The following is a 22726-nucleotide window of genomic DNA, read 5'->3' on the forward strand; positions in this document are numbered from 1 at the left end:
AGAAAAGCAAGCCATATTGGAAAAATCCAACATGTCTCTTGTAAAACTTTTACCTAAATCCTTCCTAGATCTTGGAACTAACTATGGTATTGACTACCTTACTTGTACTTTTCAGGTAACCAAATTGGAAACCCACTCATGGAACTCCGCCTTTTCCTTCTGTGTCATCACAGACACAGGCAGTGGAGAGTGGCAGGGTATTGCCAGGGCAGCTCATGGGGACTTCGGAAACCGTAGATTTGTGGCTACATATCTGAATCCACCAGTTCCAGGGAAGACTGGGTTTTGCAAGGCCAAAGTCAAAGTGCGAGGCTTCTACCAGAGGCAGCATAGGCTGCCAAAAACCCAAAGATAAGACTAAGTCAAACCATTAGGAGAAAACTGAGATCTGATCACCAGGATGATCTCATGCAGGCCTAAATCCAGAGTCAGAGGCAAGATCCAGGCTGAGCAAAGAATTTGGCATTGCGTCTCCTCTCAACCCTCCTGTCTCTGTATCTCTGAGCTAACGAATTCCCTCCTCACATTCCTCTTTCTGTCCTCCCACATCCTTTGAATTCAATTCATGATGTTGGCTTTCCTGTTAGAATCTTGGCTCTTCTTCACACAGTGCCTGGCTCTCTGCCTCAGGTTGCCAAAATGTGCTGAGACAACCCAACTTATGGGACCCTGCTATCCAGAAGTCAAGCCTGTGGTCAGCACTCTCACGTCATTTGCCTGAGTCTCTTTGGTGGGGGGAGACAAGGACCCAGATCATGGACTTGAGAATCTCACTAGAGGAACCCTGGCAAGGCCCTGTCTGAGCAGCCCTCCCTTCCCTATCTGGCAATACTTGAAACACTTGGCAGGCATATTTCTCAGTGTAAATTCCCAAATTGGTATTCTGGATTAGCAATCAACCACTTGTAAATTTAGATGGAGGAATTCTGACTATAGACCTGAACTCTTCTGGGGAAGCCAACCAGATAGTTTCTGAATCCTCAAATTTGAGAAACAGCCCTTATGTCCTTTCAGAAACAGACCCAAGGCCCCTGGGAGGCCTTATTCATACAGCCAGCTGGTTAATTTCTTTACCACCTCATCATGGCAACAGGCAGAATCCAAGGGATGATTCTGAAATGTGGGACCCTCTCTGGGAAAGCAGGCTTAAGGAGGGCCTCCAGGATGGTCCCCGTGTAAAGTATGAAGGGTGTGGAAGCATATGATGGTGGGAGAGACCAATGGCAAAAAAAGACAATGCAGAGTAGCGAAGTAGTTAAGAACAAGAGCTCTGCCTTTGTTTGCATCTCAGCCCGGCCACTTACAAGCTGTGAGACTCTGTATAAGTTAATTAGCCTCTCTGAAACTATTTCCTCATTTGTAAAGTGGGATCATAAAAGCACTTATTGCAGTTATGAGAATTAAATGAAATAGTACCACAGAAGACAGCACAATTCCCAGCACCTAGGAAGGCATTCAGTAAATGTCACCTGTTTCTAGAGGAGAGATTAAGGCTAAGGATGTTCCAACAAGGAGGAAAAGGGAAATAAAAGAGAGGTGAAAAATATTGAAATAAACTTCGCTTAATTCTCACTCTTTTCCTAGGGCCAGCATTTAGTATTTCAGGTGTTTACGTAAGAACATATTTGCATGCTTTCGACATTTCCCTGTCAATACTGATTTCCAGTACCAACTCTGTGCTTGTCTAGCTGTGTGACTTTGGGCAAGTCTAATCTTCCTATGCCTCAGTTTCTCCAAATGTAAAACTAGGTCGTTATTATAGAAAAATATTAAGTCGTTCCTATTCTAACATTCTGGTTCTATCTTACATTTTGCCTTTTTCTTTGGGAATGTATTATGGGTTGAATTGTGTTCTTTGAAAGCATGTCGAAGTCCTAACACTTGGTACCTGTGAATGTGACCTTATTTGGAAATAATTGCAGAAGTAATCAAGTTAAGATAAGGACGTTAGGGTGAGCCCTGGTCCTACACGACTGCTGTCCTTATAAGAAGAATAGAAGACATACAGAAACTCACAGGAAAACATTTAGCTTTGGGAAAATGGGTCAACCAACACATAAAATAAGTGATGCATTCCATTTTCACATTCATAGTCATGCTTAGAGTTAACTGTCTTAAGCATCAAAAAAAGTTCACATTCAAATCAAGGTGATCCAAAATACTTTTAAAAGTTATCAACTTCATATACCCTTTAAACTATGTATATTTATACAATGAATTAACATTTCTACCCTGAAATTTTATAACTAAAAAAAAAAAAAAAAAAACAGGCTTTAACAAACTTTAGTCTTATTTTTCTGACCTCTTGGGCATTTAATAGCTATTTAACAAATTATGAGGAGATTCTGGGAAAACATGACAGACTGAGAGATGTCCTCAGATCTCTCCCCTTGAAACAACAATAAGCTAAACATCTAAAACTCAACAGAAAACACACAAACTGAACACCAGCATGTCTGAGTGTGGAATCTGCACATAAGGGCTACCACAGGTCAGAACCCCGGGTGTTGGGCTGTGAACTGGGACAAATAAACAAGCTGCCTCTCACAGCAGCCAGAGCTCCTTGCAGGAGGAGGGGGAGGGGTGAAGGTGAACCAACTTCCATGATCTACCCTGCCTGCAAGTGCAGGGACTTTTCTATGCGATTGGCATCAGCGCACAGGTATCAGGACAGAAGCAGAGAAGCGGGACGGGACCGCAGAAAAAAAACTGTTAATTTTGACCAGCCCAGACTGCAAAACCTAGGAAGAGCTGCAGCGCCCAACCCCCAACCCAGAGCGCCCCTCCCCCCACACCCTCTGAGACAGACAGCGACGGAGCCCCAGGGGAATCTGAGCAAATGCTACCAAAACTGTAGCTAACACTGACAGGGACTTAAATCACATCGGCTTTTTTTTTTTTTTTTTTTAAGAAATAGAACAAAAAATCATCAGATTTGTACGGAAGCACAAAAGACCTCGAACTGCCAAAGCCATCCTGAGAGAAAAGAACGAGGCTGGAGGCATCACTCTGCCCGACTTCAAATTATACTACAAAGCGACAGGAATCAAAACGGCACGGTATTGGAAGCAAAACAGACACACAGACCAGTGGAACAGAATCGAGAGTACAGAAGTAAATCCATATTTATATGGGCAAATAAGTTTCGACCAAAAAGTCAAACACATACAGTGGAGAAAGGAAAACCATGCAATCAATGGTGCTGGGAAAATTGGAAGTTCACTTGCAAAAGAATGAAACTAGACTGTTGTCTATCACAACACACCAAAATTAACTCAAAATGGATTAAGGACCTAAATATAAAACCTGAAACAATAAATGCATAGAAGAATACATAGAAACTAAACTCAAGGACCTTGGACTCAAAGAGGATTTTATGAGTTTGACCTGAAAGTCAAGGGAACTAAAAGCAAAAATAAATGAATGGGACTACATCAAACTAAAAAGCTTCTGCTCAGCAAAAGAAATCGTCAACAAGGCAAGGAGACAGTCATCTCAGTGGGAAAATATATTTGCAAGCAATGCCTCCGACAAGGGCCTAATATCCAAAATATACAAAGAACTCATATGACTCAAGAAAACAAACGATCCAATCAAAAATGGGCAGAAGACCTGAACGGACACTTCTCCCTAGAGGACATACAAATGGCCAACAAATATTTTAAAAGATGCACAACATCGCTAGCTATTAGTGAAATGCAAATCAAAACCACGAGATACTATCTCACACCTATTAGAATAGCTATAATCAACAGAACAAGTAAGAACAAATGTAGAAGAGGATGTGGAGAAAAAGAACCCTCATACACTGCTGGTGGGACTGCAAATTGGTACAGCCACTACGGAAAACAGTATGGAGGTTCCTCAGAAAAATAAGAATTGATCTACAATATGATCCACCAATCCCTCTACTGGGTATTTACCCCAACGGCTTGAAAACCCATATCCAAAAAGATATTTGCACACCGATGTTCATAGCAGCGTTATTCACAGTGGTCAGGACATGGAAACAACCGAAATGTCCTACAGTAGATGATTAGCTAAAGAAGCAGTGGTACATATATACAATGGAATATTACTCAGCCATAAGAAGAGATGAAATACTGCCATTTGCGACAACCTGGATGGACCTTGATATAATCATGCTAAGCGAAATAAGCCAGGCAGAAAAAGTTGAAAATTACATGATATCACTTATATGTGAGATGGAAACCTAAAAGCAACAAATGAACAGGACTAACAGAGGCTCAGGGACATGAATAATGGATTAGTGGTTACCAGAGGATAGGGGGTGTGGGAAGAGGGAAGAGGTAGAGGAGGTAAAGGGGGTCAAATATAGGGGGTGAGGGGAGGGTGAAGTGGGTAAATGGTATGAAATATATGGTAGCTGAAGGAAACTGGACTTTAGGCGGTAATCACACAATAGAACATATAGATGTCGACTTATAATGTGCACCTGAAAATAATATAATTGTATTAACCAAGGTTACCCCAGTAAACTTAATAAAAATAATAATAATTATCAGACAAAAAATATATAAATAAAAGATGAAAAAAATAAAAACTAAAAATTATGAAACATTCCTAAATATTTTATATCAGCCTGCAAATTTTGACTTTCTGCTGTTTATTTATAAAAGAAACTTTCTGTTAGACTTTAATGAACTTTTATCCATATAGTAGTATGTATATAAAATCAGTTTTTAAAATTTATGTTACTGAGCTAAAAATAGAGATAACAGTTGTTAAACATAGTGTATTTCATCCTTTCATGCAATATAGAACTCACATCAGGTCATCTAGAATGCAGTTTTAGTCCTTATGCATTTTTTCTGAATTAGTACTAACAGTAGCCAAAAATTGTCACCTCATGGAAACCATAGAGTTAAGAGTGCCTTCATTTTTTAAAAAGATTTTAGTGAAAAATAGTTAACATACTACATCATATTAGTTTCAGGTGTACACCATAGTTATTCAACATTTATACAACTAAAGAAGTTATCACCATGATAAGTCCAGCAACCATCTGACAGCATACAACACTATTGCAATATTATTAACTAAATTCCCTATACTGTACACTATATCCCCATCACTTATTTATTTTATACTGGGCAGTTTCAATCTCTTATTCCTCTTCATCTTTAACTTTCTGATTTTTGGTTGACATCCAATATTATTTTATATTAGTTTCAGGTGTACAGCAAAGTGGTTAGACATTTATATACTTTATGAGGTGATTCCCCCCGATTAATTTAGTAACTACCTAGTACTATATATAGTTAGTTATCATATTACTGACTATATTCCCTATGCTGTACTTCACATCCCCATGACTGTTTTGTAACTACCAATTCATACTTCTTAATCCCTTCACCTTTTCCACCGAGTTCCCCAAGCCCCTCTCATTTGGCCATGACCGGTTTGTTCTCTGTATCTATGAATCTATTTCCATTTTATTTTGTTCTTTAGATTCCACATATAGGTAAAATCGCACGGTATTTGTCTTTCTCTGTCTGACTTATTTCACTTAGCATAATACCCTCCAGGTCCTTTCAGGTCCTTGCAAATGGTAAGATTTCATTCTTTTTCCTGTCCAAGTAATATTCCATTGTATATTTGTACCACTTCTTCTTTATCCAATTGTCCATTGGTGGGCACTTAAGCTGCTTCCATATCTTGGCTATTGTAAATAGTGCTACAGTGAACATAGGGGTGCATATATCTTTTTGAATTAGTGTTTTGGTTTTCTTCAGATAAGTACCCAGAAGTGGAATTGCTAGGTCATAAGGGAGTTTTGTTTTTAATTTTTTGAGGAACCTTCAAACTGTTTTCCATAGTGACTGCACCAATCTGCCATTCCACCAACAGTGCACGGGGGTTCCCTTTGCTCCACATCCTCGCTAACACCTGTTATTTGTTGATTTGTTGATGACAGCCATTCTGACAGGTGCGAGGTGATGTTTCATTGTAGTTTCTCTGACGATTAGCAACATTGAGCATCTTTTCATATGTCTATTGGCCATCTGTATGTCCTCTTTGGAGAAATGTTTACTCAGGTCTTCTGCCCATTTCTTAGTTGGATTGTTAGTTTTTTGCTGTTGAGTTGCATGAGTTCTTTATAAATTCTGGATATTAACCCCTTATCGGATGTATCATTGGCACTACTATCTCCCATTCAGTGGGTTGTCTTTTAATTTTGATGTTTTCTTTTTCGTTTTGATGTTTTCCTTTGCTGTGCAGAAACTTTTTAGTTTAATGTAGTCCCGTTTGCTTATTTTATTTTGTTTCCTCTGCCCAAGAAGGTATATCAGAAAAAATATTACTAAGAGCAATGTCAGAGAGTTTACTACCTATGTTTTCTTCTAGAATTTTAATGGTTTCAGGTCTTACATTAAAGTCTTTAATCCATTTTGAGTTTATTTTTATATATGATGTAAGAAGATGTTCCAGTTTTATTTTTTTGCATATATCTGTTCAGTTTTCCCAGCATCATTTGTTGAATAGACTGTCTTTATCCCATTGTATATTCTTCCCTCCTTTGTCATAGATTAAATGACCATACAGGCATGGGGTTATTTCTGGACTCTATTCTCTTCCATTTATCTATGTCTCTGTTTTTATGCCAGTACCATGCCGTTTTGATGACTATAGCCTTGTAGTATAGTTTGATATCAGGTAGTATGATATTTCAACTTTGTTCTTTTTTCTCATGACTGCTGTGGCTATTCGGGGTCTTTGTGGCTCCATGTAAATTTTACGCTTATTTGTATGAGTTCTGTGAAAAATGCCATTAGTATTTTCATGGGGATTGCATTGAATCTATAGATTGCTTTGGGTAGTATGGACAGTATACACTTCCATTTATTTGTATCTTCTTCAATTTCTTTCTTCAATGTCTTATAATTTTCTGATTACAAGTCTTGTATTTCTTTGGTTAATTTATTCATAGGTTTTATTTTTGATGCAATTATAAATCAGATTGTTTTTTAAATTTCTCTTTCCTATAGTTCATTATTGGTGTACAGAAATGCAACCAATTTCTGAATATTAATTTTGTATCCTGCTACTTTACTGAATTCATTTATCAGTTCTAATAATTTTTGGTGGAATCTTTAGGGTTCTCTCTATATAGTATTATGTCATCTACAAATAATGGCAGTTTTACTTCTTCCTTTCCAATTCGAAGGCCTTTTATTTGTTTTTCTTCTCTAATTGCTGTGGCTAGAACTTCCAATGCTATGTTGAATAGAGGTGGCGAAAGTGGACATTCTTTTCTTATTCCTGATCATAAAGAAACACTTTTGCCTTTTCACCATTGAGCATGAAATGAGCTTTGGGTTTGTCATATTAGCCTTTATTATGTTGAAGGATGTTCCCTCTATTTGCACTTTGCTGAGAGGTTTTATCATAAATGAATGCTGGGTTTTGTCAAAAACTTTTTCTATCAACATGATCATGATTTTTATCCTTTATTTTGTGTATATGGTGTATCACATTAATTGATTTGTGATTATCAAACCAAACTTGCATCTCAGGAATAAATCCTACTTGATCATGCTGTATGATCTTTTTAATGTATTGCTGAATTTGGTTTGCTAATATTTTGTTGAGGATTTTTGCATCTATATTCATCAGTGATATCGGCCTATAATTTTTTTTTTTTTTTTTTTTGGTAATGTCTCTGTCTGGCTTTGGAATCAAGGTAATTGTGGTCTTGTAAAATGAAGTTGGGAACCTTCCATCCTCTTGAATTTTTTGGAATAGTTTGAGAAGGATAGGTGTTAATTCTTCAAACTTCATATGTGAAGCCATCTGGTCCAGGACCTTTCTTTGTTTTATGTCTGGCTTTTTTGATTACTGATTCCATTTCATTAGTAGTATGGGTAAGTTCAGAGTTTCTGTTTCTTCTTGTTTCAGTCCTGGAAGATTGTATGTTTCTAGGAATGTATCCATTTCTTTCAGATTGTTGAATTTGTTGGTATATTATTGTTTATAGTATATTTTTATAATCCTTTGATTTCTGTGGCATTAGTTTTCACTTCTCATCTTTCATTTCTGATTTTATTTGAGTCTTCTCTCTTTTTTTCTTGATGAGTCTGGCTAAAGGTTTGTCGACTTTGTTTATCTTTTCAAAGAACTAGCTCCTGGTTTCTTTAATCTTTTTTATTGCTTTTTAGATTACTTCATTTATTTCTGCTCTTTATGATTTCCTTCCTTTTATTAACTTTGGGGTTTTTTTGGTTGTCTTTTTTCTAGTTCCTTTAGATGTAAGGTTAGATTATTTATTTAAGATTTTTCTTGTTTCTTGAGATAGGCCTGTTTTGCTATGACTTCCCCTCTTAGGACCACTTTTGCTATGTCCCATAGATTTCGGGTCATTGTGTTTTCATTTTCATTTGTCTCAAGGTATCTTTTGATTTCTTCCTTGATCTTGTTGTTAACACATTCATTACTTAGTAGCATGTCATTTACCCTCCATGTCTTTGTGTATTTTTTAGGTTTTTTTTCTTGTAATTGATTTCTAGTTTCATACCATTATGGTCAAAGAAGGTGCTTTATATGATTTCAATCTTCTTTAATTTATTGAGACTTGTTTTGTGGCCTAACAGTGGTCCATCTTGTAAAATGTTCCATGTGCACTTGAAAAGACTGTATACTCTGCAGCTGAGGGGTGAAATGCTCTAAAAATATTAATTAAATACATCTGATCTAATATGTCATTTAAGGCCACAATGTCCTTGTTGATTTTCTGTCTGGAAGATCTATCCACTGATGTCAGTGAGGGGGTACTAAAGTCCCCTACTATTGACTGTATGACTGTCAATCTCTCCCTTTATGACCCTCAGTATTCGTTTTATATACTTTGATTCTCCCATGTTGGATGCATAAATATTTACAAGAGTTATAACCTCTTGTTGGATTGATCCCTTTATCATTTTGTAATGTCCCTTTTTGTCTATTATTACAGCTTTTGTTATAAAGTCTATTTTAGAGTTCCTACTGATACAAGTATTGCAATCCTGACTCTTTTATTGTTTTGTTTTCATTTCCATGAAATATCCTTTTTCATCCATTTACTTTCTGTTGTGTCTTTCAATCTGAAATGGGTCGCTTATAGACAGCAAATGTATGAGTCTTGTTTTCTTTTCTTTTCTTTTTTAATTTTCAAATTGAGTTTTTAATTTCTGAACATGATTTCTTTTTTACATTGTTTCTTGGGGTACCATTGGTTAACACAATTACATAATTTTCAGGTGTACATTAAATTTGACAACTATATATTCTATTGTGTGTTTACCATCTAAAGTCCAGTTTCCTTCAGCTACCATATATTTGATACCCTTTTCCCACTTCACCCTCCCTCTACCTCACTATATTTGACCCCCTTTACCCCACCTACCTCCCCCCTCCCCCGACCCCACCCTCTGGTAACCACTGGTCCATTGTCTATGTCCATGAGTCTCTGTTTCTCCTATTCATTTGTTGCTTTTAGGTTTCTATCCCACATATAAGTGATATCATGTGATTTTCTACTTTTTCCACCTGGCTTATTTCGCTTAACATGATTATATCGAGGTCCATCCAGGTTGTCGCAAATGGCAGTATTTCATCTCTTCTTATGGCTGAGTAATATTCCATTGGATATATGTGCCACGGCTTCTTTAGCCAATCATCTATCGCGGGACATGTTGGTTGCTTCCATGTCCTGGCCACAGTGAATAGTGCTGCTATGACCATCGGTGTGCAAATATTATTTTGGATATGGGTTTTCAAGTCTTCGGGGCAAATACCCAGTAGAGGGATTGCTGGATCATATAGTAGATCAATTCTAAGTTTTTTGAGGAACCTCTATACTGTTTTCCATAGTGGCTGTACCAATTTGCAGTCCCACCAGCAGTGTATGAGGGTTCCATCCTCTCCAACATTTGTTCTTACTTGTTCTGTTGATTATGGCTATTCTAACGGGTGTGAGATAATATCTCATTGTGGTTTAGATTTGCATTTCCCTAATAGCTAGCAATGCTGAGCATATTTTCAAATATTTTTTGACCATTCGTCCTCTAGGGAGAAGTGTCTGTCCATGTCCTCTGCCCATTTTATGACTGGATCATTTGTTTTTTTGTTCTTATTGAGTCTTATGAGTTCTTTGTATACTTCGGATATTAGGCCTTTATCAGAGACGTTACTTGCAAATATATTTTCCCATTGAGATGGTTGTCCCTTTACCTTGTTGACATTTGTTTTGCCGAACAGAAGCTTTTTAGTGTGATGTAGTCCCATTCATTTACTTTTGCTTTTACTTCCCTTGTTTTTGAGGTCAAATTCATAAAATCCTCTTTGAGTCCAAGGTCCTTGACTTTCTTTCCTATGTTTTCTTCTATGCATTTTATTGTTTCAGTTCTTGTTTCCATGTCCTTAATCCATTTTAAGTTAATTTTGATGTGTGGTGATAGACAACAGTCTAGTTTCATTCTTTTGAAGTTGGCCTTCCAGTTTTCCCAACACCATTTATTGAAGAGGCTTTCCTTTCTCCACTGTATGTGTTTGACTTTTTGGTCGAAACTTATTTGCCCATATAAATATGGATTTACTTCTGTACTCTCGATTCTGTTCCACTGGTCTGTGTGTCTGTTTTGCTTCCAATACCGTGCCGTTTTGATTCCTGTCGCTTTGTAGTATAATTTGAAGTCGGGCAGAGTGATGCCTCCAGCCTCGTTCTTTTCTCTCAGGATGGCTTTGGCAATTCGAGGTCTTTTGTGCTTCCACACAAATCTGATGATTTTTTGTTCTATTTCTTAAAAAAAAAAAAAAAGCCGATGTGATTTTGATGGGGATTGCATTAAGTCTATATAATGCTTTAGGTAATATGGTCATTTTAACCATATTGATTCTTCCAATCCAAGAACACAGAATATCTTTCCATTTCTTTGTATATTCTTCGATTTCTTTTAATAGGGTCTTGTAGTTTTCATTATATAGGTCCTTCACATGTTACGTTAAATTTATTCCTAGGTATTTTATTCTTTTTGTTGCAATTGCAAAAGAAATTATTTTTTCCACTTCTTTTTCTGATGCTTCATTATTAGAGTATAGGAACACTATGGATTTTTGAATGTAGATTTTGTATCCAGAGACTTTACTATATTTGCTTATTGTTTCTAGTAGTGTTCGTGTGGAGTCTTTAGGGTTTTCTATGTAGAGAATCATGTCATCCGCAAATAGTGACAGTTTGGCTTCTTCATTTCCTATTTGGATGCCTTTTATATCTTTCTCTTGTCTGATTGCATTCGCTAGGACCTCCAATGTTATATTGAATAACAATGGTGACAGTGGACAGCCTTTCCTTGTTCCTGATCTTAGAGGGAAAGTTTTTAGTTTGTCACCATTAAATATAATGTTGGCTGAGAGTTTCTCATATATGGCCTTTATTACGTTAAGGTACTTTCCTTCTATACCAATTTTTTTAAGTGTTTTGATCATAAATGGATGCTGTATCTTGTCGAAGGCTTTTTCTGCATCTATTGATATGATCATATCATTCTAGTTTTTTAATTTGTTTATGTGGTGTATCACATGATTCGATTTGCGTTATGTTGAACCATCCATGTGCGCCTGGGATGAAGCCCACTTGATCGTGGTTTATAATCTTCCAAATATGTTACTGTATTCGGTTTGCTAGTATCATATTTAGGATTTTTGCATCTGTGTTCATGAGAGATATTGGTCTGTAGTTTTCTTTTTTTGTGTTATCTTTAGCAGGTTTTGGTATCAGAGTAATACTGTCCTCATAAAATGAATTGGGAAGTATTGCCTCCTCTTCGATTATTTGGAAGAGTTTGAGGAGAATAGGTATTAAATCTTCTTTGAATGTTTGGTAGAATTCACTGGTGAAACCATCTAATCCTGGACTTTTACTTTTTTGGTAGGTTTTCGATGATTGTTTTAATTTCCATATTGCTGATCAGTCTATTTAGATTTTCCAGATCTTCTTGATTCGGTCTAGGAAGATTGTATTTTTCTAAGCACTGATCCTTTTCTTCTAGGTTATTAAATTTGGTGTTATATACTTTTTCATAGTATTCAGGCATGATCCTTTGTATTTCTGCAATGTCAGTTGTAATTTCCCCTCTTTCATCCCTGATTTTTTTATCTGTGACCTTTCTCTTTTTTCTTTAGTGAGTCTAGCCAGGGGTTTGTCAATTTTATTAACGTTCTCAAAGAAACAGCTCTTTGTTGCAGTTATTTTTTTCTATTGTTTTTGTTGTTGTTGTTGCTTTGTTTTCAATTTCATTTATTTCTGCTCTAATTTTGATTATTTTTCCTTCTGCTGACTTTAGGCCTCATCTGTTCTTCCTTTTCTAGTTTTTCTAAGATGAAGCGTTAGGTTGTTTATTTGGGCTCGTTCTTGTTTTTGGAGATAGGCCTGTAATGATATGAACTTTCCTCTTATGACTGCTTTTGCCATGTCTCAAAATTTTTGATATGTTGTGCTATCATTATCATTTGTTTCTATGTATCTCTTGATCTCTGTTTTTATTTCTTCTTTGACCCAGTCATTGTTCAGTAGCATGTTATTTAATCTCCATGTATTTGTGGTTCTTCCTGATTTCTTTCTGCAGTTGATCTCTAGTTTCAAAGCATTATGATCAGAGAATATGGTTGGTGTGATTTCAACCCTCTTATATTTTTTGAGGCTATCTCTGTGTTCCAGTATGTGGTCAATTCCTGAGAATGTTCCATGTGCACTAGAGAAGAATGTATAAGCAGCTGTTTTGGGATGGAAGGCTCTATATATATAAGTTATGTCCAGTTGGTCTAATGTGTCATTTAAGGATGTTATTTCCTTATTGATTTTCTGTTTGAATGATCTGTCAATATCCAACGGTGGGTATTTAGGTTCCTTAATGCGATAGTGTATTGATCTGTCTCTCCCTTTAGATCTGTTTGTAATTGCTTTACATATTTTGGGGCTCCCTGATTGGGAGCATAAATAGTAATAATTGTTATGTCTTCTTGGTGCACGATTCCTTTTATCATTATGAAGTGTCCCTCAGTATCTTTCTTTACCTTTTTTATTTAGAAGTCTATTTCGTTTGATATTAGTACCGCTACTCTCGCTTTTCTCTGCCATTTTTTGAAATATTGGTTTCCACCCTTTCACTTTAAGTCTATATTTGTCTTTGGAGATGAGATATGTCTCCTGGAGGCAGCATATGGTTGGGTTTTGTTTTTTGATCCATTCTGCAACTCTGTGCCTTTTTATTGGTGAGTTCAGTCCATTTACATTTGGGGCGATTATTGAAGTATGAGGACTTCTCATAGCCATTTTATCTTTTGATTTCTGGTAGCTCAGTGTTTCCATTGGTTCCTTGTCCTCGTGTTTCTGTTTTCTTTATTTTGGTTGGCTTTTGTGGGTTTTGTCTCTAGTTGATTCTTCTTGTTTCATGTTATATACTTCAGTTCTGACACTATGGTGTGTGGTTACCATTACAAATATGAAAAGGATAGTTATATATATACAGTCATCCAATTTCTTCTGCGTGTACCTTATCTCCTTTCCCCTTTGCGAATTTGGATCTTTGAATCCTCCCCTTTTCAGTCATCATTATCTTAATTTGTCCCTATGTATGCTGAACGTTCATTACTATCTTGCTATAGCAATTTTCTTCTTATTATTTAAGCTCATAATGCCCTGTTCTTAGTTAGAATTGCACTCCTGTGCTTCTATTTGCCTGATAGTCACTTTACTCCTAATTATGTATTTTTGTTTTGTTTTGTTATTTTGTTTTAGATGAGCTGACATCTTTCACCATGTCCTGTAGTGCAGGCCTCGTAGTGAATTCTCTCAATTTTTTTATGTCTGGAAAGGTCTTAATTTCTTCTTCATATCTAAAGGAGAGCTTAGCTGGATACATTATTCAAGGCTGGTAGTTCCTTTTACTTAATACTGTAAATATTTGATTCCATTCCTTTCTGACTTGTAAGGTTTGTGCTGAGAAGTCCCATGATATTCTAATGGGTTTTCCTTTATAAGTTACCAGCTTCTTTTCCTTGGCTGCCCTGAGAAGTCTTTCTTTGTCGTTGATTTTTGATAACTTCAATAAATTGTGTCTTGGTGAAGGCCTTTTTGTGTTGAGATAATTGGGTGTTCTGTTGACTCCCTGAATTCCAAGTTCCAGCTCATTCCTTAGATTTGGGAAATTCTCGTCCACTATTTGTCTGAAAATGCTTTCTAGTCCCTGTTCTTTTTCCTCACCTTCGATAATGCCCATTATTCTTATGTTTCCTCTCTTGATGGTATCAACTAGTTCTTGTATTTCTCTTTCATTATTTTTTATTCTTCAGTTTCTCTCTTCTTCCTTCTGATTTATTTCTAGATTTCTGTCTTCGATATCACTGATACTTTCCTCCATTCATTTGACTCTATTTCCCAAGCTTGCTATTTCATTTTGAATCTCTTGTAATGTGTTCTTCATCTCTAGAAGTTCTGTTTTGTTCCTTTTGAGAGTTTCGATCTCCTTGCTCTGCTCATCTAGTTGTTTTTTCAATAAATGAAATTGTTGATTTGAGTTGTTTTGGATCTCATTGAGTTTTTTCAGAAGTACGATCCTGAATTGTCTGTCATTTAAGTCGCATATTTCTACGTCTGTAAGCTTATTTTCTGGAGATTTTTCTATTTCTTTCTGAGATGCCTTGTCACCTTGGTTGTTCATGGTGTTTAATGGACTATTTCTGCGCTTGGGCATTAATGGAAGTGTATTCTGTTGTTTTTCCAGAAAGATTTATTATATAAAGGTCTCTCTTTAGATTGCTGCAAAGAAGGCACTTTTCTTTTGGTTTCCAGTAGGTGGCGTCTAAGCCTCTTGCATCTCTGCTTTATATAAAGCTTAAGTAATGCCTTTTTAATTTTCTTGTAGTATTTAATCACGCTCGCTACCCTCAGTTTCAGTCCCTGTCAGTGTCAGCGAGAGTCTCAGCAGTGTTTGCTCAGATTCCCCTGGGGCTCTGTGGTGACTGGTCTTGGAGGGTATGGTGGGAGGGGCCCTCTGGATTTTGGGTTGGGGGCTGCGGTCAGCCTCGATTTTCCAACTGGGGCTGGTAAAAATCAACTGTTGTTTCTCCGTGGTCCTGTCTTGCTTCTCTGCTTTCTGCCCTGATGACTGGGCCTTGCCACTGGCTGGCCGTGTGGATCTCACAGCTTTCTCAGGTAGGGCTGTTCAGTGAAGTCTCTGCACCTTCTCCTCAACCCCTCCTCCTGCAGGGAGCTCCAGAAGCTGCAAGAGGTTGCTTTAGTCTTGGCAGCTTTTGCTCAGATTCCCCTGGGGCTCCACGGTGATTGGTCTCGGAGGATATGGGGGGAGGGGTCCTCTGGGTTGGGGGTTGAGGGCTGCAGCTCAGCCTCGGTTTTGGATCTGGGGCCAGTAAAAATCAACTGTTGTTTTTCTGCTGTCTCATCCTGCTTTTCTGCTTTCTGCCCTGATGACTGAGCCCTGCTGCCAGCTGCTAGAAATCCCAGCATTTCCACGTTGGCTGATCAGGGAAGTCACCACGCCTTCTCCCCTCCTCCTCCTCCTGCAGGGAGCTCCAGAGGCTGTGAGGGGCAGCTTCCTTGTTTCTCCTAGTCCACCTCCTGACACCTAGGGTTCTGACCTGTGGTAGCTCTTATGCACAGATCCCATGCTCAGACATGCTGGTGTGCAGTTTGGGTGGTTTTTTGTTGAGTTTTAGATGTTCAGTTTATTTTTGTTTCAAGGGGAGAGATCTGAGGATGTCTCTCACTCTCTGTGTTTCCGGTTTATTGGATTTCTTTCTGCCACCTTAATTTGTGCTTTCTGTTTACCCAGCTTTTTCCTTTTTTTTTTTTTTTTGGTATTCATTTGTACTTGCAATATTGGTTTTATTCTTATTCTATGGCCGGGTTTTGGGGGAGGTTTACCAGAGGGGTATTTATTTGTTTATTTTTACAGGAATCTTTTAAATTCACTATGACATTTTGTAAGGGTTAGTCTAATCAAGACAAGATCACATTATGCATGAATTCGCTTAACTTGGCATAGTAAATGGCAAAACCTTTCAATACACTAGAAGTGAAAGAATGAGTATGGCACCATTGCCAAATCCTATGTGCTGTGGAACTTCCACTCCTGTATCCTGTTTTGGACCCCAACTGTGAGACATAAGACTAAGTGAGCATGTTCATGATGTCAATCCATATGTTAAATATTAATATTTTACTTCTTGGTTTAAAAATATAGATATTCTAATATTTTTTCTTCTTCCTCAAAAGGGTGTTATGGGTTGAATTATACTCCCAAAAAAGATATGTCGAATTCCTAACCCCCAGTATCTCAGAATGTGACCTCATTTGAAAATAGGGCCTTTATAGAGATAATCACATTAAAATAGGGTCATTAGGGTGGGCCATAATCCAATATAACTGATGTTCTTTAAAAAGGGGAAATTTAGACACAGAGACAGAGACACAGGGAGAACACCACGTGAGGATGAAGGCATCTACAAACCAAGGAACACCAAAGATTGCCATCAAACCACCAGAAGCTAGGAGAGAAGCATAGAAAAGATTCTCTCTCATAGCCCTCCAAAGAAACCAACCCTACCTACACCTTTCAGCCTCTAGGACTGTGAGACAATAAATGTCTGTACTCAATCTGTGTCTGTACTTTGTTATTGCTGCTGTGTTAGTGATACTAATTAATATTAATATTAATGTTACTAATGCAGTTTGGAAACATTGACCTTGTTCACCATATTAATGGAACTTGATTTCCTTAAAGGTACTTCCTTACTTTCCTAATCCACAATTTTTAATGGTTTTATTCATCTCAGAAGCTAAGCAGGGTCGGGCCTGGTTAGCACTTGGATGGGAGACCATCTAGGAAGACCAGGTGCTGTAGGTATAAAAAATAAGGGATTGTAAACTGACAAAGTCCTTGCAATCTGTGAGGTCAACCAAAGGTTGCTTCACCTAAAAAAAAAATAAAATAAAATTGTTTTATTCAATGATAGAAAACAATAAATTATTGGGAAATTTTTTCATTGATTTCTTCTTTCATTTTGAACACATGACTTACTAGGCATATAGCAGGGAATAAAACAGACAAGCTCCTCTGCTCCTGGAGCTTACATACCAATGAGGAAGACAGACACGAAACAAATAAAGATATAGGGATAGACTTTTTAAGTGATGTTAAGGAAATACAGGGCACTATGAAGCAGTATAAGAGAGTGTTCATAGAAGTCCTCTCTGAAAACAATCTTTTTTTCTTTTAATTAAAAAGAAAATTCATTTGCAGTTGACATACAATATTAGTTTCAGGTATACAACATAGTGATTAAACATTTACACAACTTATGAAGTGATCACCCTGATAATTCTAGTATGGAGAGAGAATCTTTAATCTGAGGTTTGAGGAAGGATTCCCATGTAAAGACAAGGAGAAGATCATTTCAGACAGAGGGAACTGCATGTGGAAATACCTTGGCATGTTCAAAGAACAGATTGGATCTTAACTTGCTAATGCACTGGATATTATGGGAAATGAGGGACAGGAAATGACCAAAGATGACTAACTTGGATTCAGAACAAGGAATACTATTAAGAATAAAGAGGAGCATTACAGAATGATAAAGGGATCAATTCTCAAGAAGACATAACCATCCTAAGTGTATATGTACCTAACAACAGTGCATCAAATAAGTGAGGCAAAACTGAGAACTGCAAGGAGAAATAAACACATTTGCTATTATAATTGGAGAATTCAACACTCTTTGTCAGTAATCTATAACATAAAGAGGCAGAAATCGGTATGAATATAGAATGAATAATGGAGAAATGTGAAGATGAGAACCAGTGGCAACCCTGAGAAAAACTGCAGCAAGGTAGGGTGTAGTTCTTTCCTCGAACCAACTCTTCTACATTCCCCCTCAGGAAGAGAGGCCCACAGGAACTTTGAACAGGTTTGGAGAAGTGATTCCATGCAGCACGGAGAGTAGACTGTGGCAGGCATGTAGGTACATGGCTTAGATCTCCCTTCAAGGAAGAATTTACCATATATCTGTGAGGAATAGAGTTAGCTGACAGCTTCCAGCTGCAGTAACTTCTAAGATCAGCCATAGCAGTCTTGACAAGGCCACGTTTTCCCCTGAAAGACTCCAGCCAATGGCTGAGCATGGTGGCAGTACTAGGGCCTGGCCATTTCTGCCCAACATGGGATTCTTCTAACAGGCAGTCTTTCCTCCAGAACTCCCCATTGTGTTAACTAAGGCTTTGTCACACCTGTCTCACAGTCTAAGGCAATTCTGTCCAAATCCCCTTCCTTCCCCCACCCTTTCACGTGTGTCGGATTTGCATCATAGTCTGGGGGTTTCCCTGCCCAGTCTTGCTCCCTGCCCTTTAATCTTTCACAAGCATTATCTCCAATCAACATCTTGCATTCCTAATTCCATTTTAGCATCTGCTACCTGGAGGAACCAAATTGGTACAATTAGCCACTTACCATTGCCATCTACTTTGGAGAAATTCTACAGAAGACACTTACTCGAGCATTTCAAGAGTCTCTTCATTATGATCAAAATGTTTTCAGCAAGTTCACCAGTTGAATTCACAGCTAGATAATCTAGATAATAAAAACCACTTAATACCCCAAACTCACAATCTTTATTAAGGTATATGTGCTGCAGCTACATCTTTTGTAAGCATTGCACTAGCTTCCTCTTGCATGGTACAACACTGATGAAGCTTGTCATAAAAGCATACATTTGGGTTGTTCCAAGTCAATTCTAGTCATGTTTATGATCATTCAGATTGAAGGTTTTTCCAGAAGGTCACAGATTTTTCTTGGAATTCAAACAGTCAAGTGATGGCTTTTTTAAATGAAAGTCAGTGACTTTCTTGAGCAAAAGTAATTATTTGTAGGCATTGCTCATCTATTCATAAAGCTGAGAAAGAAATCCTTAAGATAACTGACAAGTATTAAGTGCTTCTCTTAAATCTTCACTTATAGCTCAGGTTTAGATGGCTTTCCTGTGGATAGCAGTGCATAGCAGTGTTAATCAGAGTAGATTAGACTCTGCTCTAGTAGCAAATAAACTCTGAAGTTTCAGTGGCTTAAGACAAAAGTTTATTTCTCACTCTCACAAAGTCCCATGAGATGGTTCCCATCTGAATAACTCTCCTAGATAGGTTTCTTCTAAGTGGTGAACTCAAGAATCCAAGTTCCTTGCTTTGTGCTCTGCCATTTCAGAGTCTAACAGCACAGAGATCCAGCATGAAAAATTATGAAGTCTATTGTATGAGCTAGACCTGGAAATGACAGTTATCAATTTCACCCACATTCCTTTGGCCAGAACAAAACACATGGCCTCACTTGGCTAAAAAGAAAGCTAGAAAAAGTAGAGGAGCTCACGGACATTGGTGTACAGTCTCTGCCATAATAGACTTTGCTTTTGGTGTAACAGCTTGAATACATGAAACAAGCTCTCAAATTAGATTTACCATAGCTTTAACACCTTTCATATTTTATTCGTGTACCTCACTTTCAGTCCAAATTATTCTCACAAAGTCATCAATAAGCTTAAAGTCCCTCCTTATCTCAGTTAATTGCATCGCCATCCACCAATTTACTCAAGTCCAACATTTAGAAGTTATCTTTGTTTCTTCTACATGGAAACTAAAAAAAAAAAAAAAAGAGCCAAAGAGACCAATGCAGGGGTGATTCCAGAGTAGCTTTCATGAATATTACAGTCCAATAGGAAAGCATATTCCTACAAAGAAGATGGGTTGATAGCATTATCTGTAAAGAGTATCTTAATATATTTACCTAATTTCTCATTGTAGTATGTACTTCTCATAGCCTATAAAGACTCCCTGAAAGGGAAGAGGGTGCCCTGAATATCTAATGTGAGTATTCAGATCTGCCTAGAAGTCATATTTTTCATGGTCAATTAATAAACAGACATTCTGATTCATATGTCAGTATATTATGAGTTGGATCATTTATTAATTCATATATATTCAACAAATATTTATTGAGTGCCTACTAGCTTACCATGTGCCATGGCACTGTTCTAAGTGTCAAAAATACATAAATATACAAAACAGACAAAAACCCTGCCCTGGAGCTTACATTCTGATGGGCTAAAGAGAAACAGAGTTTTTAAGGAAATACATAGTGTAGGGGTTCAGAAGGAGTCTCCTCAGAAAGTGCTACCCTAGCTTACAGATTATTTCTAGCTGAAGGCAAGAAAAGCCTAACAAACTCAAGAAGAGTTTTGGGGTTTGGGGATTTTTTGTTTGTTTGCTTGTTTCTTAACTACTCCTTATCTGCTTAAGGGAATTCAGATAGAAAAACCTTCAGGAAGGGAATCTCAGCATATTTACCTTAGCATAATATGAACTAAGTGTGGCAGACAGGGAGGAACCAAGCAAAGGTCTGTTTGTTAGGTCCAATTGTTTTGGGGTGGTCTGCCAAGAATTTGTTTACCAAATGTTTACTCTTTTTCATCTGCCTGTGAATTACCTATTTTCCCTTTGAAGTTTCAGACCCATACTTCTCTCTCCTTAGTCCAAAATATAACTCATCTTGCCTCACTATCTTTGGAATTTTTATGCTTATGCGAATTCCTGGTGCACAGGTATTAAAACATGATTTTATCCTGTTAATCTGCTGTTATCATTTAAATTATTTGACTAGCCAGAAGAACTAAGGGGGCAGGGGAAAGTTATGGTGTCCCCCTATAATAGTATATCATATCATAATAAAATCTATAAAGAAAAAGAAAGCAGGGAAGGGGGCAATTGTGGAAGCAGAAAAACCCGTTGGGAGGAAATTCCAATAATATAAGTAGGAGATGATAAATTTTAAAGAGAAAAATAAGTGCCAGGCATGACTATTGAGATTTTTGGCCTGAGTTACAAAACAAAACAAAACAAAACAAAACAAACAAACAAACAAACAAAACACCAAGTTTCCATTTACTCAGATGGGGAAGGCTAGGAGAGGGGCAGATTAGGTGGGGAAGATCAGGGGTTTGGTTTGAGACATATTAGGCTTGAAATGCCTGTTAAATATCCAAGTGGAGCTATTAAGGAGGTATGGGGACTAAAAAATATAATTACTACTTTTCCTCCCACCTTCTAAGTTCTTCTAGCTGGGCTAATAATCAAATTAACAGACAAATTAACAGGAAAATATTAAAAATTTTCATACATGCTCATGGGGAATTCACATAAGCATGAAAATTCTAAAGACAGTGAGGCAACATTGAATATATATGGCATTTATGGACAAAGGAGAAAAAGGGAGGACAGGGTATTAGGTTTCAGAAGTGAAAATGGGTGATTTACAGGTAGTTGAGAAACATAAGCACATGTGTGGCAGGCAACTTCTTGCCAGGCAACTCAAACAATGGAACACAGCGGGTGTCTAGCTAACAGGCACCTGCTTGAAGCCCTCTTATTTAGCATTCTTAATTCAAATTAAACTATTCAGGCTAAGGCAAACATCCTAAGATTTCCTTCCTGAAGCAGGTTTTTCTGTCTGAATCTCTTGGGCAAGAAAGGGAGGAGAGTCAAAAGTTCTTTCTGAGTCTTGTTTCTTAATAAATAGATTAAAACCAATATCCCCAAAAAAGCAGCTTCAGGGTGGCAAAACTTCGGTTCCCTTCAGAGGCATCTGGGTATGAGAATCTGAAGTTCAAGGCAGAATTCCAGGCTGGAGATACATACTTGAAAGTCATCAGGACATAGATGGTATTTCAAGGTGTGAGACTAGATGAGGTCACCATGGAAATCAGTTTAAATAGAGAAGAGGCTCAAGGACTGAGGTTGTGGAAATGAGGAAGAAGCAGCAAAGGAGACTAGAAGGACAGATCAAGAGTCAGTCCTCCAAACTAGTTCACATCAGAGTACACTGATAAAGCTGAGTTTCTGGATCCGCAAAGCTAAAAAATATATAGCAGGTACTACTGTCCCATGAAGTCTGGCTAAGTAGTCAGGGCCCCAATAGCAAAGGACTCCATGGCTCATTGCAACCAGCTGCTGCTACCTTCATTGCTGCTGCCAACACCAACTGACCTAGAAGTAAAGGAACACTTTATATCACAACACCTGGATCCTACCAGCAGGTTAGGGTGAAGACAAGGGTTAAGTTAAGGTTTAGGGTTAGGTTAAGGTTAGGACTGCTAGTCTGTGATGCGCTAAGTCCCAATAGCCTCAAACCTCTCCTCAGGATGTTTCCCCCGACATCCTGCTGTAACTGACATCTTGGCTGTCTGCTGGTGCCTCTAAAGTGCAGGCTGTTTATTCTCTCATCTCCCCGCAGCTAAATGCCTTAGAGAGTGCCGGGGAGGGGGTGGAATTGGAGCTCTCTTTGCTCCCGAAGGCCACTTTCTGATCTTTGGTTCTCCCCACTTTTGAGAAATCTCTGGCTCCTCCTTAGCTCATATCATCACGTTATTTCACCCTCTCCCCATCTTAGTGGTAATCTTCTGCCACCCTCCTAGCCACTGCCCTCCTTCGTAAAGGCTTTAGTTCTTGACTCACTTTCTCTCTTCTTTGTGGCAACTTCTCCCGTCATTCTCAGTGATTTCAACATTCACACGGCCAACCACCCTGCACTCTGGTCTCTTGTTTCCTCCATCTGTGCATTGCCAATGATCACTAGCATTTTGAGAAGCACTTCACAACATGGATGAATCTCAA

General features: G+C 37.8%; 1 protein-coding gene across 4 annotated transcripts in view; it reads right to left on the reverse strand.

Moving 5' to 3' along the window:
• LOC105305567 (A-kinase anchor protein 17B) overlaps positions 1–22726 on the reverse strand; it is a 147346-nt gene that overhangs the window by 75133 nt on the left and 49487 nt on the right. For 2 of the 4 annotated variants that reach the window (XM_023523298.1, XM_023523294.1), the window contains one exon: positions 4208–4213. The exons of the other annotated variants lie outside the window; for them this stretch is intronic. The gene's annotated coding sequence lies outside the window, so the exon portion shown is untranslated. The remainder of the gene's footprint in view (positions 1–4207; positions 4214–22726) is intronic. 4 annotated transcript variants of the gene reach the window in all.

Source organism: Pteropus vampyrus, unplaced genomic scaffold, assembly GCF_000151845.1.
Source record: "Pteropus vampyrus isolate Shadow unplaced genomic scaffold, Pvam_2.0 Scaffold390, whole genome shotgun sequence".
NCBI lineage: Eukaryota > Metazoa > Chordata > Mammalia > Chiroptera > Pteropodidae > Pteropus > Pteropus vampyrus.